Source organism: Anthonomus grandis, chromosome 4 (genome assembly GCF_022605725.1).
Source record: "Anthonomus grandis grandis chromosome 4, icAntGran1.3, whole genome shotgun sequence".
Taxonomy (NCBI): Eukaryota; Metazoa; Arthropoda; class Insecta; order Coleoptera; family Curculionidae; genus Anthonomus; species Anthonomus grandis.
This window is the reverse complement of record NC_065549.1, coordinates 14,913,434-14,932,858: the sequence shown is the minus strand read 5'-3', so window position 1 is coordinate 14,932,858 and position 19,425 is coordinate 14,913,434. Positions and strand designations below refer to the sequence as shown.

The following is a 19,425-nucleotide window of genomic DNA, read 5'->3' as shown; positions in this document are numbered from 1 at the left end:
GATGTTAGCAGTATTAAATTTAAATGTATATGGTTAAACCTGGTTCTATTTTTGTAATTTATATCATTTATTGATAAACCATCAACGCCTACAGCATTGAGTTTTACGGATATTAGACGAATTATTAATATTTTATGATAGAACACAGTGAACATGCTTAAAAGGTAATCTAAGTTTAGTATGATTTTATTATTTTTATCAATTTTATACGTTTTCTTCTATAATGGTTTACTTATTTACGCACACATTCATTTTTATTTAATTCACATTGAGTAATATCACTTCCTATAAGCTCTAACGGTTTGTACTATTATGTTTTCAATAAAAAACGCCTTGAAACAAAGAGGTATTGTAAAGTAAAACACATACACGTGTACAAATCCGCTAGCAATAGCTTCCAGTAAGAAGTAAATGTTATAGGTCACACCTGACTTAAAATATCTATCGATAATGGTTTCTTACATCAGAACACAAAAGACAATATACTAATCAGTTAGATCATAATGAAAACAGCCTTGATGGTTTTCTAAAAACATAAAAAATAGACTTATTCAATTATTTAAATGTGTATCAACCTTTGGCTTTGATATAGCAACTGCATTCAGGGTCCGCCCCGCTTAGCATTGACACGTGTATAGATTGCAAGGACGATTCTCATTTGTAATTGTTTGTTTCTCATTTGAGTTGGCGTCGCGAACATCGAAAATAATAATAATAATTATGCAACTTAATTTAGATTTATGTTTAAGTTGTTTTCGACAGTTTTAAATACACGTGCATATAATAATTATGCTCTAATGTAATACTAGATGATGAGGGGAATAAATTATTATTTTGTGTAGCCTCAAAATGTCAAGATCCTCTTGTGAGAAGATGGAGAACAAAACCTATAAGCCCATAGTAGTGTCATCCTAAGCTATTGCTCATAATCTTACAAAATTGATTATTTTCGTATGTAATTTAATACCTAGGTAAGAAAAGCATTAAGAAACTAGAAAGGGTTATATTAACAGCATTACTTAAAGATGTAAAATGGTTAGATATGGTAACACGTAGAGAGCTACATTCAGTTGCTTTTTATTATAAAATTTAAAAAAATCGGGCCACTTACTACCTCTTTAATAAAATTAAACTAAGAACTTCAGCACATCATGTAAACTTAAGACAAATATATCTTGATGACATTCGAAGACATCATAAGGAAATTTTTAAATCATCTTTTTCCTACAATGCTGCCAAGCTGATTTATAAGCAAGTATAACATTAGTGACTTAACACCGTCAGTCCGCTCATTCAGAAATTCAGTTTGGAAAAAAAGTTTGTTTAACATTTAACCTATTTAATTACACAATATGTGACGTAACGCTGCATTTATAGTATCATCTCTTTTTTTTCTTTTCTTTATGCCTTCCTTTCTTTCGATCTCTCTTTCTGTACTCTCTCTCTTGCTCCTTCTTTATTTTGTAAATAAATTCTTATATATATGATTATAAAAAAAATAAATAAACAGTTTACTTCGTGGCTTCAACGGCCCCTACTTAATTGTTAGGATGCTGAAAATTAGGCCATTTAATACCGCACAACTATATTAATTATATTATTATTATTTCTTTTACAGCAAAGTAAATATTGCATTGTTAATTGTTTTCGGAATAAATAAACGTTATTATTATTATTATTATTACATCTAAAAATAAATTAGAAATATTCAATATGTTTCCTGCTGTCAGACCTATATCCGCGTCTCTGTTCAAGATAGCCATAAGAATCTTACTAAATTCACGGTTTTCGCACGTAATTAAATAAACTATAGATAAAAAACAAAACTTAAAAAATCAATTAAAAGTATTAAAAAAATGAGAGAAGGATGTATTAAAAAAAACCAAAAAATTAATATTTTGTTGTCAGACCTATATTCGCATCTCAGTCTAAGTTATCAATAATATAACATATATATGAAACGCATAAACAAACAAGATGGGGTATATGTAAAAATAAATCAGAAGTATAAAATATTTCATCTGCTGTCAGACCTATATCGGCGTCCCTGCCCAAAATAGTGGTAAGAATCTTACCACTAAACTTACTGTCATAGTCTAAGGTAACATTAAAAATATTATAATTTTCTTACGTAAAATTAAAATTTAAAGTAGAAAATAGAAGTATTACAAAAATTACAGAAGGATACGTTAAAATAAAATGTTAAATAGGATCATACCCAAAAAGCGAAACGACAAATTTTGGCATTTCTTTACGACAAAATTTTGGAATTTATGTGTGTAGCCTTTGTTTTGCACCTATAAAATGATTATATTACTTGTGATAATTATGCTACATGCTTTGTTCTTGGCCTGGTTAACAACTAGACAGTAGCAGCTTAAGTTTGCTTAATGGCTGGACTCTATCAAGCACACACCATGGGCTTGGATATATGAACTTTGGATATGGGCATATGAATGATAAAAATTACATGCAATGAGAAAGTGTATGAAGCAACAATTGAACAAATAGATGAGAAGATGCAAATGATACTTACAGGTTCAGGTTCAGGTGAGCAATATTATTTTTTACACTTAAAAGAATTGGAGGTCTTCATAAACTATATGAAAATATTAAATGAATTACAAGAAAAGTTACACAAATTAGTTAGGCATATACGAACTTACCTAAGTTGGATTGTGGCCTTTTTGAAATTATTATCATAAAAAAAACAGGAAGTCTTAAAAATTCTGTAGTCTGTTTCTTTATATCTGCCTTAGGCAAGACTATAAGGTACACTCCCAAGAAAATCAGACCGTGATATGGTTTTCATTTAAGAATTCGCATAAAGCAAAATTCAAATCTGCCAAAATTGTTTCTTCAAATCTCCCTAAATTTTACCATGTATATTCAAAGGTCAACCTTGTAAGCTAATTATTTCAGGCACTTAGAGCATAATTTTAATTAAAATGCTTGAAATTTATAAAATCTTAAAAAAGCCATCTTCCTGAAATTGTAAGATAAATTTAATTTAAACGTTAATTAAAAATTAATTAATTGATTATTTCGGGCAGTTGAGGCATAATTTTAATTAAAATACTTGAAATTTAAAAAAAAAAAAAAAACAAATTCCTCGCATTGTAAAATATATTTTAACTTAAACTCTAATTAAAAATTAGTTAATTAATTATACCAGGCAGTTAAGGCTTAATCCTAATTTACTACCTGAAATTATGAAAAATTAATTTAAAATTCAATTTAAAATTAATTAATTGATTACTCCCGGCAGTTAAGGCATAATTTTTATTAAAATGCTTAAAATTTGAAAAAAACTCAAAAAAGTCAATTGTCTGGCATTGTAAAATACATTTTAACTTAAACGTTAATTAAAAATTAATGAATTAATTTTACCAGGCAGTTGACGGTTAATTTTAATCAACTGCCTGGAGTTGTGAAATAAATTTAATTTAAATGTCAATTAAAAATTAATTAATTTATTTTTACCGGCAGTTGAGGCATAATTTAAATTAAAATGCTTAAAATTTAAAAAATCTGCAAAAGCCAAATGCCTGGCATTTTAAAATACGTTTTAACTTAAACGTTATCTAAAATTGAGTTAATCAATTATACCAGGCAGTTGAGGCTTAATCTTAAAAAACTGCCTGGAATTGTGAAATAAATTTATTTTAAAGGTCAATTAAAAATTAATTAATTGATTATTCCCAGCAGTTGAGACATAATTTTAATTAAAATGCTTAAAATTTAAGAAATCTTAAAAAGCCAAATTCTTGTCATTGTAAAATATATTTTAACCTTAACTTTAATTAAAAATTAGTTAATTAATTATACCAGGCAGTTGAGGCTTAATCTTAATTCACTGCCTGTATTTATGAAATAAATTTAACTTAAAGGTTAATTAAAAATTAAATAATTGATTATGCCCGGCAGTTGATGCATAATTTTATTTAAAATGCTTAAAATTAAAAAAAAAATCTCAAAAATGTCAAATGCCTGCGATTTATTAGAATTAAGACTGATACAATTTTAACTTTAATGTCATTAATAAACTAATTGATTATTCCAAGCAAAATTGTAAACAATTTGACTAAAATGCAACAAATATTGCAGAACATACTAAAATTTGTTTGAAATTATCAGATCAACATTGGTCAAGGCAAACCAAATGACCCAGATATCAGCAAAACTTTTCAATGGAAAATCAAGGTACCAATACCATCAACTTAGTCCAGTTTAATATAAATTTTCATCTCACTACTTAGTAAATATTTTAAAACAAAAGATGTTATATAATAATATTTGAATTCTATACTCATAATAATTTAAATATATTTGCAATAAATATGGGTATTTGTTAAATTAATTAAAATTTCATAATTAAAACCAATAAAATTAGAGATGATTTTTCTTTACCTTATAAGCCTAAAGCCTTGTCTTATATTTATACTAATTTTAATTTTTCGTAATTTGTTACTATTACAATTAACTTTATTTTGGCTTCATTAAATTATGCGAAAATATTTGGATAATAAATAAAAATTTTATGCTCAATTAAAACTATAACAACCTATATCCGCGCCTCTGTCTAAGCCCTAAGGTATCACTAAGGATCTTACTAAAATGGTTATTTTTGTACGTAATTATAACGGACCTAAGTATATTATTGTACGTATGTATACAGAAAAAATAAATATAAATAAGATAAAAAAGAAATGAGGTAGATAAATTAATTACAATCTGAAATATTCAATATTTTGTTACACCTATATTCCCATGTCGGTCAAAGGTGCTACGTATGTATGTTAATAAACTACATAAAAAAACAGAATTGAAGAAGTAAATTATATGAAAATAAAATAATTAAATAAGATCATAGCCAAAATACGAAATGAGTTTTTTTGAAATTTTCTCGAATTTTGACTTTCTTTGAACCCGATATTAATGCTTATAAAATTGCACAACTTTGTTCCAATTTAAACATTTTTCAATAGTTTAAAATACACAGATAAAAATAGTGAGATCCGAATTTGTAACATCCTGTATAGTAGTGAAATATTGGCTCTCACTCACTTTTAGCCTTTAATTTAAATATTACTACAAAGCCATTTTCTATTTGTATTCTAAAGCTTTATAAATTTCTGATTAAAAAATAAGTAATACCTATGATAATAATAGACTCAAATAAGTAATGCTATGATGGCGTTTTTCAAAGTCCAACAAAAAGTATAATTTCGTAGAGCTACCACCTTAATTATTACCAAATAGCTTTCAATATCTCGCCAAATTACAGTGAATTATTAGATTGCAGGTGCTAAATTGCAGTGCAGAAAACGTTACGTTAGGTTTACTGGTATTACATAAACCAATGCTAACAAATATTTAAAATAAATTCTGGTATCCCCCGTGAAACTTTTATGTCTGGTCATTACCCTAGTCAGCCAAAAACACGAAAAGAAGTAGATACAAAAGAAGAGTTCTTCCACCGAACCACTGGAATAACGAAACAAGTGAAGGTCGTTGGTCGTTGGCTGGTAGATTCATCCCATCAGGGTTTGATGACCTGGAGGAGTAGGTTGCACTGGCCAAGGGTACTCGCTGATAGTCGTTTCTGTTTTCATCTTTTATTTTTCGCTAGAAATCAGTTGAAACGTATATTCCAAATAAAAACGACTTTTCATATTCGCAGCAGTATAAATTACATAAGATCTGACGGTTACGTAACTCGAAGAAGCAGAAAAATTAAAAATCTGAACAATCATCGCACCTAATCAAAATTTACGAAGTTCGTTACTCGCACCGTTAAAAAACGCGTCATTTCGCGATTGAACACAAGGTTGCGAATACGGTTTTACAGGTTTACCGCACTCGAGGTTAACGTTCGCCAAAATTTCGCCGGGGCCCAATACGGTTTTTATTACGCGAGGTCCAAAATTGAAAACGCACCATCAGCATAGGCAGAGTGATACTTGAGCGTTATTTGTTTGAGCATTTTGCAAGCTCATATTTTGATTAAAATTGGTATTGTTTTTCAGATAAAGAAGTTGGTATTCTTACCGAGATTGATTTACTTAGGCCACATTCGCTGCTTCGTAATCTTATAAAGTTTAAACATTATTTAAACCTATATATAAGCAAATCTATTCAGGTTTTTAAATTTATATGCTAGCAGGAGCTTTTTTTTATTCAATGATGTTCCAAGCAAAATTACTCAATTTTTGGAGGTCTTGCCTTTGCTTAGGTCATATGGAAGTTAAATTATTGTCATTTAGTAAACATGCATCTATATTTTTTATGTAAATTCGTCCCTACGTACAATTTTACTAAAGATTATTCCTAGATATAGTACTACATCTAAGAGTCTCTTTCTCTCTCCAATGGATGTTCTAGTAAAAAAGACAGTAGTACATTCAGTATAAATTATATTTATTAAAAATATCGTGATCAAACAATAATTCTGAAAGCAGGTCCTACTAACTACCAGGGTTTAAAACACTGACATAGCTCATTAGATAAATTGAGCTTATTCATGTGCTTCAAAGAACAAAAGTATTTAAGTGAAGCTCCAATTATTAATAATTCTGCTAATAATGATAAAAGCTCACCATAAAAGGTATGTTTTGAAATAAGAAATGAAGTAAGATGCAGATTGTTGATTCATTTCAATTCGCTTGGAATTGCAGTAAAAGGTTCGAAAAAAATTTCCTCCATATTAGAATAAATTAGCTCTACCTTCTGAATACTAGGTGTAATAGTAGAGAGAGAAAGACGAGAATCCGAATAGTGGCGAATATAAAATTAAGCTATATCGCTGGAGTTAACACACTTATAGACCAGGTTTAAAAATATCTAAAAGACCACAACCAGACAAAAAATTTCTTTAAAATATTTTAAGACTGATACCGTTGAAACTTACTTTATTTCATCAAAAAAGTCAAGATTCAGATACTAGCAATTCCTCTGAGAGCATAAATCATATTCAAGCCTGATATGTTGGACAACCTTACATGGTTTCACTGCTAGCATTGTACTAAAAAAGATCTGAGATACAAGGAAAAATTACCAGTGATTGAATCTATGGCTACAAACGCTGGCTGATTGTTACCAAACCCCCAACACCTGATTAAACTTACTACCACGTCCTGGAAATTGGTCAGTAGTCATCAGAAAAATATGGATTTGAGTAATAAGTAGTTGAGATATATCAAACCTTATATTACTAGTAACTTAAATATTAAAATTAAGAGATTTAAGTTTAGATGTTACTGATTTATCAATTTGATTTTACAAGTTTGGACTTTTGCTACACCTCAGCTTTACCTATTATTTATATCTTATGATTGTAACCTGATTATTATTAATATAACTATTATTCATATTAACTCTTGTTGTGGTGATGCTATTCTCTGTGCATCAGAACTAGTAAGTTCACTTAGAGGTAAGACTAGTTTCACCGATGACATTAGGGTTTTTGGTACCCATTGCACATCCTCTGTATTTCTATTTGTTTTTCTGCTTCTTTCTGCGTTATTTTGTAGTCGCATGGAATCGCTACACCGATCAAGAGGTATTATTTCGGGCCCTTAATCACTAGATCTGGTTTGTTTGATGCGATTGTTCTATCTGGGTATCCTATATGATAGTAACTTCGGCAGTGTCGACTAGAGATTCTGGGTTGTGCTGGTACCATTTTTCGTTCACATCTATGTTGTAGTGTTTGCAAATGTTTTAGTAAAAGTGATTTGCTACAGTGTTATACTGGTTCTGTCTTTAGATTTGCATATTTCAACTACGTCTGAGTTCTGTTTATTGTCTCTTTTTCGATCTCTGTTGCAAGCGTAGGGGTTTAGACTTCTTTGTCCTAACTCGAGCATCTCTCATTTTTTGTTTCAGATGTTGCTTAATCTGCTTAACTTGCTTTGTTCTAAATTTACTTAAGTTATGTTCTTCTTTTTCTTCATCTCTACTAATATAGTCAAGATCGTCGTTGCTCTGGTTTATGTTTGTACACCATAATTATGTATTTAAAATGGAATAACCATATTGCACATGGAATTAGTAAGTTAAAATAATTTATTGGCTCTAAGTTTAAAGAATTAAAAAATACGTTGATATTTATATTTAAAATTATTTATTGTACTAGTACAGAGACACCTACTAATGGGATTTTAGTATGGGGTGGTGCTTTGAAACCTTATATAAGACTATTAGAAATAGTTCAGAAGTCGTTGTTAAGGATAACTTATATTTTATTTTAATAAAAAGTTTTTTTTCTAATGCTCTTTATCAAGAGAGTGGTATGTCAGACCTTAGGCAGTTATTTTTTCAATTTGTTATTATTTGACAATTTAAAAGGCGAGATTTACTTAGCATTATTTCTTATTAAAATCCAACATAAGTGCAATACACCTATTTAAAAATGAAGTAAATGAATGGATATTTATTAAGAATCCAAAAATTAGTAAATATGCTTTAAGTTTAAGCCATACATTGGAAATTGTCTTTTTCAATTATCCTATTTTAACTATTTTCCTATTTTGACTACACATTGGACTTTTAACTCGCAATGTGACAAAACTATTTCAGTAGAACTTTATCAATTTCATCACGCTCAGGTAGACAAATTAGATAAATTAATATTACTCTTAGATATTACGGATTTATTTTCTAACATTACATTTTTAACTTTTGTTCTGTAGGTCCCTTTTTTAATAAGTTTTTATTGTTTTTATTTGTAATATAATTATAAGTTTTGCTTTGAAAAATCTATTTGGCTTTATTTTTGCTTATATTTATTATTTATAGGTCTATTTTTCAGTGTAAGTTTTAGCTGCTTGGCTATTACTGCGTTAGTTAGATTACGTTTTAAAATATTATAGTTTTAATTTAATTTTTAACCACTGACAAGGTTTTACCTTTTGTGGATTCTTTGTATATTCAATTTCTTTCATTTAAATTAAATAATAAACAACAATATGTATAATGTTCAACTATTATTTCTACATTTCTATATATTAAATTTTTTCATGAATTAATTTTTGTGTTGGATATTGAGATTTTTCAAATATTTACTAGTAAAAATAAAATTATACATATTTGAAAAAAATTATTTTTTGTCAAAATTTCTAGTATCTTAAAATTTTATTTTTTTTTCATAATTCAAAATATTAAAACATGAGCTTTAAATTATTTTTATTAAACATTAAATATTTGCATTGCTAAAATAAATCATTTGTAACTTTTACTTATAATTACTAAAATTTTCATCTACTTATATAAAATTTTATAGTGTTATCTTAAGATTTCAAAATGTTGAAGATAAGAAAAATCATGTTTCATGAAAAATCATGAAATATTAGTTCTAAAGATAAAGATTTAAACTGGTAATGTTTTTTTTTTAAATATCTTGTTTTTAGGATATAATTTCAAAATTTTGAATAATTTTTTTTGGAAATGTTTGTCAATATACCAAAACTTTTATATCTTTCCTTATGAAATTCTAAATTTAAAAATCTCGTGTTGCAACCTCGGAGTTTTACCTCAAAATGTCGATTTTAATAATAATGGATTTATATATTTATAATTATTTTTACAAAGTTTTGTAGTTTTAAGTTATTTTCTTAAAATTTTAAATTATTATCTAGAGATTACGGAAAAATAATAAAATTTCCTACATAATTTAACCTTACCACTTCAATTTGTTTTTCCAAAATATTTTCCGATATTATTCATTCAATTAAATATTAGAATGTTGAAATATCGATATAATATCTCGAAAATTTAGAACATTTTGTTACGTCTATGTCATTATTTTAATATTTTAATTTACTTGAATAAAGTTATGGATGTTCAAAATAACTATCTTATATACTATACGAAATATTAAGTCATATAGAATATGACTTAATATTTCGAAATATAAAAAAAATCAATAATACAAATTTAGAATCATTCTTAATGGCGGATGGCCATCTTAAAATATCCAATAGTTTATTTTAAGAATATACTGAGTGTATAAAAAAGCTTGTTTCTAAGTCTTTTTTTAATGTATAATTTATTTCCTGAAAAGCGGTACACCAGATCCAAATAAAATTGTAAAATTTTAGTACGTTCCCATTGTACTTAAACAAAAAGAAATAATTTGATTACTTTTCCATATTTACTTTTCCATAACTTGGCCTAGGCTGACGTCATCTAATGGTAAAATAATATATAATAAATAAGAAAAAAAAATGTTTTCAGGAGTTTCTATACTTTATGCTTAAGCAATGATACCAATGAATTTATATCCTTCCTCTTCACTTACTATTACATAATTGACCTCTCATATTTAAAAAAAAAAACTAATATAAAACCAGGACTGTGACATTGTCCTTCATAAAATTAAGGTGTATCTCTTTGCACATAATGACGCCATACTGCACGTATATCCACTTCCTTTACGGTAGTGTTATAAAGGTGTTGCAATACAAAAGTGGAAATTAGGGCCAAGTTCAAACAGACATGCCGAACTGCGTAGATGAACATTTTCCACTTCCTGCATATACCCGGCTTCACGCAGGCACACCTACGAACAATATCTGACTGCTTTTATAATGCATCGCGCTTGAGATTTTATCAATTTTTATAGTGCGTTTTATTACTGTAAATAATAGGGTCAATAGCAGGTGTTACCGCATTGGTTCGGGTTTTTCTTTTTAAATTAATATGCATTAGTGCAGTCGAGTTGATAATTAAGGTCGATATATACCGTTTTCGATTTATTACCAAGAACTGGAAGGTTCAGTTGTTTGAATCGTTAATATTTTCTGTGTATGTTTTTTATCTGGTTAAGTTGTAGGCGCTTGAAGTGGTTGACTTTTTAAAAGGTTTTTGTTGTAACAATAGCTTGGAAAATAGGCTACAGCATCTGAATGGATTACGTCCACGGCATTTCTGGTCATTTTTAAATTATGTTGTAACATTGCCTGTTAGTTCTTCACTAATTAAAAAAAAACAATAAAATTTTTATAAATAAATAATAGCATTAATCGAAACCTCTAACTAAGCAGATATTATCTTAAGGAATCTTCTTATGGAAGATGATTAAAACCTTTTGAGTTCTTATATTATATAATTTTTATGACTCCATCTATATTTTCTGCTATTGCTGCCTCATTTATCAAAAGAAGAACAAGCCAAGAAGAACACTGTGATTAACAATACAACATCGATCCATTCCTTAGACCCAATTGACGTTAATAAATAATTTGGGATAAAGGAATATTAATACAACATAAACGAATGAAGACCAGAATAAGAAGAGAATACTTTCATAAAACAAGAGAGATGCTTGAGATAAACCTAAACGCCAAAAACAAGTAATATCATTAGAAAAATTATCATTAGCAGTCCTAGTAATTCAGTATAGCGCAGGCATCATTAGATGAACCCAATCAAAAATAAGAAAACTAAATACGCAAATGATAATTTAATGACGCACTCTATCTGCTAGCCAACATCGGTCGAATATATATTCTCAGAAACCAAGAAGGTAAAGGATTGATCAGTATAGGAGCCACGTCTAAAATTGCGAAACATTGGTTTAAAAACTATCTAAAGTTAAAAGAACAAAACCTGAATATTTGATTTTTCTAGAAGATTTAATTTGCATTTATTTATTTGGAGGAGAAATACTTAAAACGTGAAAAATAGGCATTGCATCGATATAACATTCAAATAGCATAGGGTAAGTGCGTTTCCTCAAAAAAGATTGTTAGTTTTTGACTCTTAAACCATTTGAACGTTTTGATCAAATCAGATTCTGCCTATCAGACAAATTACTTTAAAGTAGTACTAACACAATCCCCCTGATTCCCTTTATTTTGAAGATGTTCACCAGAATATTGGATCGTATGGATATATCGTCAACGATATCAAATGCCTTGGCTAGGTCAAAAAATATGCACAATTTTTTTTCACCTCTGTCAAGTGGGTCATTGTTAAACCGGTCAAAGCATCCGTCATTGATATTTCTTTTTTAAAGCCATATTGTTTTTCCGACATTATCTTATTCTTGCCAGGAATTTTACTAATCGTCTTTTTATAGACTTTTCAGATATTTTATCTACTGTACTTACCAAGCAGATAGTTTGTAACATCCATTTCTAATTTACCTTTATGCAGAGGCTTAAGCAAAGCACTTTTAAGAATTCTTAGAAAATCACTCTCAGAATACGATTTATTTATTAGAAATACTAGAGCTATTAGAAGCATTCTAGATAACATTATTATACAAAACAATAAACATTATGTGCATTTTGGCCTCTAAACTGCAAGTTAAATCTGTTGAAATCATTTTGAGACAAATAGTAAAATTTATAAGGTAAAAAGTGCAATAATTTAAATTGTGCAATTAATCGAACATTAAAAAAATTATTTCTTAAATAAATTTAGTTTAACTAATGCCAATAAAACGTCTTCAGTTTTTGTTACATTTAATAGAAAGCTTGAACGTACAAAACGATGCTTGATAAAAATTTCTATTTTACCCAATTGCAGGCCAGGAAATTTTATAATAATGCCGATTTCTTCCTGATAAAGAGAAAGTGTTTTTATTGAGCAACAAGCGGCTTAATTCGTTGTAAACACAACATTGTGTTGCTTAACCGGGTTTGTTAATTTAATCCGACCGTTAAAATCCTGATTTATTTTTTTATCGTTTCGCATTTCATTTTATTGCGATTGTGTAGCTAGATATGCATTTCCTATAAAATTAAATATAATATACTCTATAAATATAACTAAATTTTTTATTCCTAAATGCCTAAAGTCTTTTCTTGTTCTTTCTTTCTCTGTCTTGTTATAAAAGGACACAAAAATTATAAAATATTGTAGTTTATTATACATTTTAATGGATTTATTACGGCACTAGTCTTAATCAACCTACTACCTTTAAAATCATCATTTATCAAGTTTAATTAAACTCAGTTTTAATATTTAATCAAAGGATTTACATTTATGCAAACTAAATATCAGCTATTCCCATATTACGCACAACACTGGAAATATTGTATATAAACAGTATTCCTGCTGCGCAGTTGATTTTCAACCTAATTACTTACTCGAACGTTAATTGACCTGTTCGCACTACCAACTAACAAGAAGCATACAAATTTCAATTCAACTCGGTTTATTTGACTTTATAGTAAAAATAAGACACGAAGGAATCGGAATAAAGTTCAATACCTTCGCCGCTGAACAGTCAACAACCGTCCTTCGGGTACTCTGTTATTTTATAAATAGCAGCTAGTAGTAAGCTGGTTTCTTGAACTGGCATATTATTTTAAGGAAATACATGCATGGTTGGGAGCATTGCTTTGTGGATGATGTTAATTTTAGTGGTTATTACAAGAACGCTTAACCGAGATAAACGTTTTACCAACAGATTTAAAGAGTCATTGTTATTTTTTGGAGCGTAAACAGAACATAGAAAATGAGCTTTAATTTGTGGTTGTTTAAATTAAGCTTTATTAAAACTAATCTAGGTGGATAAACTTAATATATTGACAAATACTGAAAATAAGTTGCTGTCTATAAATTACGTCAGTCGCTTAAGGGAAAAACAAATTTATATAGAATACAAATTAATCTTACGTAAGCTAGACGGGGGTGATCAAAAGTCTCACGTAAAACAAAATACCCTTTATTATACAAATCGTAAATTTTGAAAAGTAAAATGTTTGTTTGACCAGCGCAAATATGTTTTTTGTATTGGTCAGTTCTCGCAGTTTCATCTACTTAAATAATCCTAACTTTAGCATCAGTCGTTTTAAATTTTAGATACATAGAAATGATTTAAATTGCTTTTGAAATTCTAATTTCTGTGCGCGCGTGCGGCTTCTGGAATATTGCACAGAAACTACCTAGGTGGTTCCGCAAGTCGCTTTTTAATAATTAGTAAGTATGTTACTTATTCATTTTTTATGGTTTATGTCATTTAGATGTTTCATAATGATGATCATTCCGTTACTTTATTTTAAATACCACCCTAATAAATGTACTCATATATTTTAAATTTTAGCTCAATTCTAATAAAGAACTCTTTGAGTGCTCGTGGAGTTATTTCAAACCAAAAACTTAAGTAAGTTATGTTTAGTGTCCTTAGAGATCTACTGGTTTATTAAGGTACTATGTACCAATAATCCTTGGATGAATCGTTTTTTGATCGTACATGCATCGTGAAGTTTGAACAACAAATGATCCTATCGATTTAAATAAAATACGTGAATTGTGAGTGTAAAAGGACCACGATAACCAAGTGTTTACGCTTTATGTCCACATGTAAAGTATCGTTTATCGTCACTTGCTGTTTTCCTTAACACAGCGGCTAGTTCAGATTTTACGAATGCAAATTTTAAAGTAATAAAATGTTTACAAGAAAATATATAAAAAAATTAGTTTTGGTTTGGTTTATGCCATTACTTCAAAAAGAACTCTCTAGAGTTGATTTAAATTACATACTACAAAATACCAACTAAAATTTATTAAGCCAAACGTAATGCTTAATGCTTCTGCTCTACTTAAATTTGCACAGTAAAATAGAAACCAACAGTTTTTATTGTGGCTCTCATAATATTATCATTATTATTACGTTGTTCATTATTATCCATAGGTCCTTGTAATCAACATGACTAAGTTCAATGTTTTTCATTTTTTAACTAAAGTTTATTCTCTCTTCTCTAATATTTATTATCTCTGCATTTGAGTACAATAATTTATAGTTTCTATAAAATAAAATATTTTTAGGTTTTCTTTGAAAATGCACATTGACGCACCGAGATTCGATGCTTGGAATAATATCACTTATATAAAAATATTAAGCTAAAATAATGATAAAATTATTAATGAGGTAAAATTACTGTCTTGTCATGGACTACTAGGGTAACACAATAATTGAACTTAAAGGCATCAATTTATGCCTATTTATAATAAAAATCAAGTTTATTATTTCGTTTTTGTCAATGATAAAATATTTTAAAGCTAAGGTGAAAAAAATTACATTTAGCCTAAAAATATTAAAACTTAAATATTTTGCAAAAACTTTTATCTATAAATTAGTGAGACATACATACTTTTTAGGTATAGGGCAGAGTGTTAAAAAAAATTGTTGGTATTTAAAATGAGGTTTGCATATATTGTGCTATATCTACACAAGTATCTTAGGGACCTTTTTTTGCAAAATAAACAGGCATTATAAATTTCTTTAAAGCACACTTTATATCTTCAATGAACGAAAATATGATCCTTAACCACTGCAATGCAAATTTGAAATAAACTCAATATGTTTGCCAAACCCTAACCTATTGATTAGTCTCTAAACCTTAAATTTTAGTTACTTTAAACAATACAAAATTTTTATCACATTAACCCTTAACATTCAACAAATCCTCCAACAATATGTTCACCATACTCCATGTCCAAGAAGAGTGGTGTCACTTGCAAAGCATATACCCTCGATTATGTGGTAAGCCATTAATAGATACAGAAATATTATTTAAAATGCTGTTTTGGAATGCATTTAAGCGAGTTTTTTATAGAAAACAAAACAAAGTCAAATTTTTGCAGTAACGTTGTTAATTAGTGAAGCGAGATAAACGTTTTACTATGAGAATTTAAAATATTAGGTCATTGTAATTTTAAAGCTAAAAACAACTTGAAAATAAGCATTAATAAACAATTATTCCAACATGTATATTTTCATCAAATTTTCAGTTCGATTTGGTACCTACATTTTCATTTTAAAAATGTACAATGCTTTTATAATAATTTTCCTATAACTGTCATCATAATAACAAAGACATATCGTATATACTTAAGTTATGCCTAACAATCCTATGAAAGTTGTTAACGTTAAATAGTTAATAACATAAAAGTTTTACTAGGTAATAATGTAAGGGGGAAGCAACAAACAAGGAAAATTAGTGGCACAATGCAGAAATGGTAAAAGTTAGACTTTGTCATATTTTTACATTTTTTATTCGTCTACTGTTAGCAACTTAATCTTGATTTATACTTTTCTTGGTGCTAGTATCACCGATTGGAAAAGTGTTAAAGGAATAAACGCAAACAATAAAACAAAAAAAAACCAAACTTATTATATAGACTCTCAACATGCCAAGATGTAATAAATCTTATAGGATCTTGCAATTATCCTAAATAAACTTATACAATATATTCCTGTAGGTCACATTAAATAAGTTACTTTATTGGGATTCAACACCTTGACACTTTATCTCTAAACTCATTCTCAATGTGTATATTAAGTAATCCCATTATAAGAGTAAACCGATTCGCAAGGACAAAGGTGGGTGTGATTCACTCAAATTGTCCTAGAAAATGATTAATTGACTAGTTTAACATATTGCAGAGCCTCGAGGTTTTAAAGTTTCATACACTTCCAGATTTTTTATTGGTGCTATTTTAAGTCACTTAACGATTATTTAAAGTTTATTATAAAAATTATATCTATGCAAAATACTATTACAAAAGTGTATTTACTTTAGAAAGATGAGATTAGTATTTTTATTAGCATATATTTCTAAATTGCAACGGCAGCTCATAAGGCTCAATTGCCTCAAAAACTTTGGTTAGACTTTGTTTTCCTTCTTTTAATTTCTTCTATATATTGCTGAAAAACAAGTGCAATGAGAGAACAAGAAGAGTTATGAAGAGGAACAAAGAAAATTTATTTTTTTTCTTTTCTTTTTATTAATAAATACCATTTTACTAAGTCAATTTATTCATTATTTGGTATTTAGTAAAATGATATTTAGGGTCAACTTTGCATCTTCGAATTGATACTTATGAATGATGACTTGAGACACTTCATTAAGTTCGTATGCTATTTTTTTATATATTAGTCAAACGTATTATTTATAGAATTACAAAAACAATAATAAGACCTAAAGTTCCGATAGTGTATGTTTTCTAGCTGCGACACAGATATTATAAATGACATAAGCTTATAGACATGACATGGACAGCCATTGTATATACCATCCTTAAGCTATGCAAATTGGTTTAAATGAAATAAAGAATGTTAAGTGAATTAAAAGTAGTGTGTATTATCATATTTTAGTATGCATTAAGAAAGTCAAAAGCAATAAAAGGAGTGATATTTAGGTCAAAAAAACTGATATTTGACCAAAAATCTATGGTTGGAATTGTTGGTCAAGAAAGCTAATTTTTTGTGATCTAATAGTGGACAATATTTCATTGTTACTTTGGGACTACTTGTTTTAAATATTTATGTTAAATTGGTTTTTTTTGATGCCTTAAGGTCATATTTGGTAAGTAATATTTTGATCAAAATGCAGGTAAAACATTCAGCTAAACTACATTAATGACCAAAGAAAAACCATTATTCTCGAAATATAGAGTCAAATTTCTTTTTCTTTATTTTTGTTTCTTTTCTAACTTAAAATAAAGTCCAGGTATAACCAATGACATGAAAGAGGAGATTTTACAATTGAAGCTAAATTTTGACTAAAAAAATTCATTAAATTCTACCATAATTAATTTTTTTGGTTACATAAGCTAAAATATAACCATAAAAAAATATTTTAATAGAAAACTTATTACCAGCATAAAACTTTAATATGACCAGCCATATAACCCCAATAATTGCGTTCTCTATAAATTTTAAAAGAAAAAAAAATCTCGAATCTAACTAATCATATTCACATTAATTTTTTTTTCGAGTCAATTAAGTAAAATTCTAACTATGAAGAAGCCATGTGGACAAATTGAAATATTTTAAATTATATCTTAAAATAAAATAAAAACCAAATTTTAATCATACAAATTTGAAACACTGTCCATTAAATAGAGAAATTTTAAAACGTATATTTCCGAATATATGACATGGGAGAATGCTCGCATCCCATCAATAAATTTGCTTGGGTAATAAATAGGGTTTTTGGTCATTAAAGTTAAAATATAACCATAAAAATATTTGCCATTATATGTCACAATAAATCATTAAAATCAAAATGTCACTATAAAAATACATGCCCTTACATGTGACAATTAAAGTCAAATATTAACTCTGTTTATTTTTGACCATTAAATTAAGACGTTAAATATAAAAATATTGGCTCTTGTGACCAGATATAATAAAATTATTATTATTTTGGTCATATTTTGATTTTTCGGTCACTCTTGCTAAAATAATATACTATTTGCTTATAATTGGCTCATAACTTGTTTTTGATACTACTAAAGTAAAAAAGGTTAATCAAAAAATAGGTCATATTTTAGTCTATGATATGCTTTATAATTAATCCCAAATAAAACTTGAAATAACTTCATTTCTTTATTTTCTATTGTTTTTTTGATTAGTTAAACATGCTTTAAATACGAACAATATGGCTGTTTTTTTTTGGTTATTTTATGGCACTTTAATAAATATATTCATCGGACCAATTTAATTTAACATTAATTCTTATTTTTTATAGTCAAATATTGCATAAAAATAATGCAATACAGCTTCTATGCGGATTTAGTGGCCTAGATTCCCTCTGGTTTTAATAATAAACCAAAGCTAATGAAGAGTGAATAAAACTTACTCACTTATTACAATTTTATGAACCAAAACGAACATTAATTTCTGAAAAAAATCTAAATTACCAGTGGATACGATTAACGGTATTTGCCCGTCAATGCTTTTAAAGATTTGTTAGCAATTATGCGAAGACAAGTTAATCGGATAATGATGGACGTAAAAGGAACAAAGATGCAGGAAGCTACATCAGGTGCTCTTAATTTAAAATCGTTACCCGTGTTTTCGGTTTATTTAAAATTACATTAAACAAGCGCGTATACTGATATACATAATATTTCAAAAATTTTTCATGATCAAGATAAGTGTACAAATATAAAATCTTTTTTAGTTTACGTCAAAACGCTTGCGTGTCAATTGCATCAAACAATTCCAACAAAAAAAACTTGCACATTATAGAAACGACAATTGCAACCTTGCTTTTCTTATCAATTTTCGGTTATTATCGCTAATAAAACTTGACCTTGTGTGGTTCTTACGTAAATTGTTTAAATGAAAATAAAAATTCAGTGGTTGATAATGATTAATGGATTGTAGGAAATGATTTATCGTATGAGAAAAGACTTTTTTTCTTGAAATTTATTATATATAAAAAGTATTTTTAAAATACGGATATATTAAGAGGTCAATCCACTTTTTGGCACCGCTACCTCCCAAACAATAAAACGCCCAACAAGACCTCAATAAATACCATTAAAAAACGATTTTGGCCTCCGTAACGTTACACATTTTACTCGCTCATAGTAAACAATATTATTATTCATCGATGCATTTTTTGTGCGGAAAAATCCAATTTTTCGACGTAAAATAAGAATCTAAAATTCAATTCT

At 28.0% G+C, this 19,425-nt stretch overlaps 1 protein-coding gene across 1 annotated transcript in view; it reads right to left on the bottom strand.

Moving 5' to 3' along the window:
• LOC126735560 (zinc finger protein 395) overlaps nt 1-19,425 on the bottom strand; it is a 176,779-nt gene that overhangs the window by 46,438 nt on the left and 110,916 nt on the right. The gene's annotated exons all lie outside the window — the stretch shown is intronic.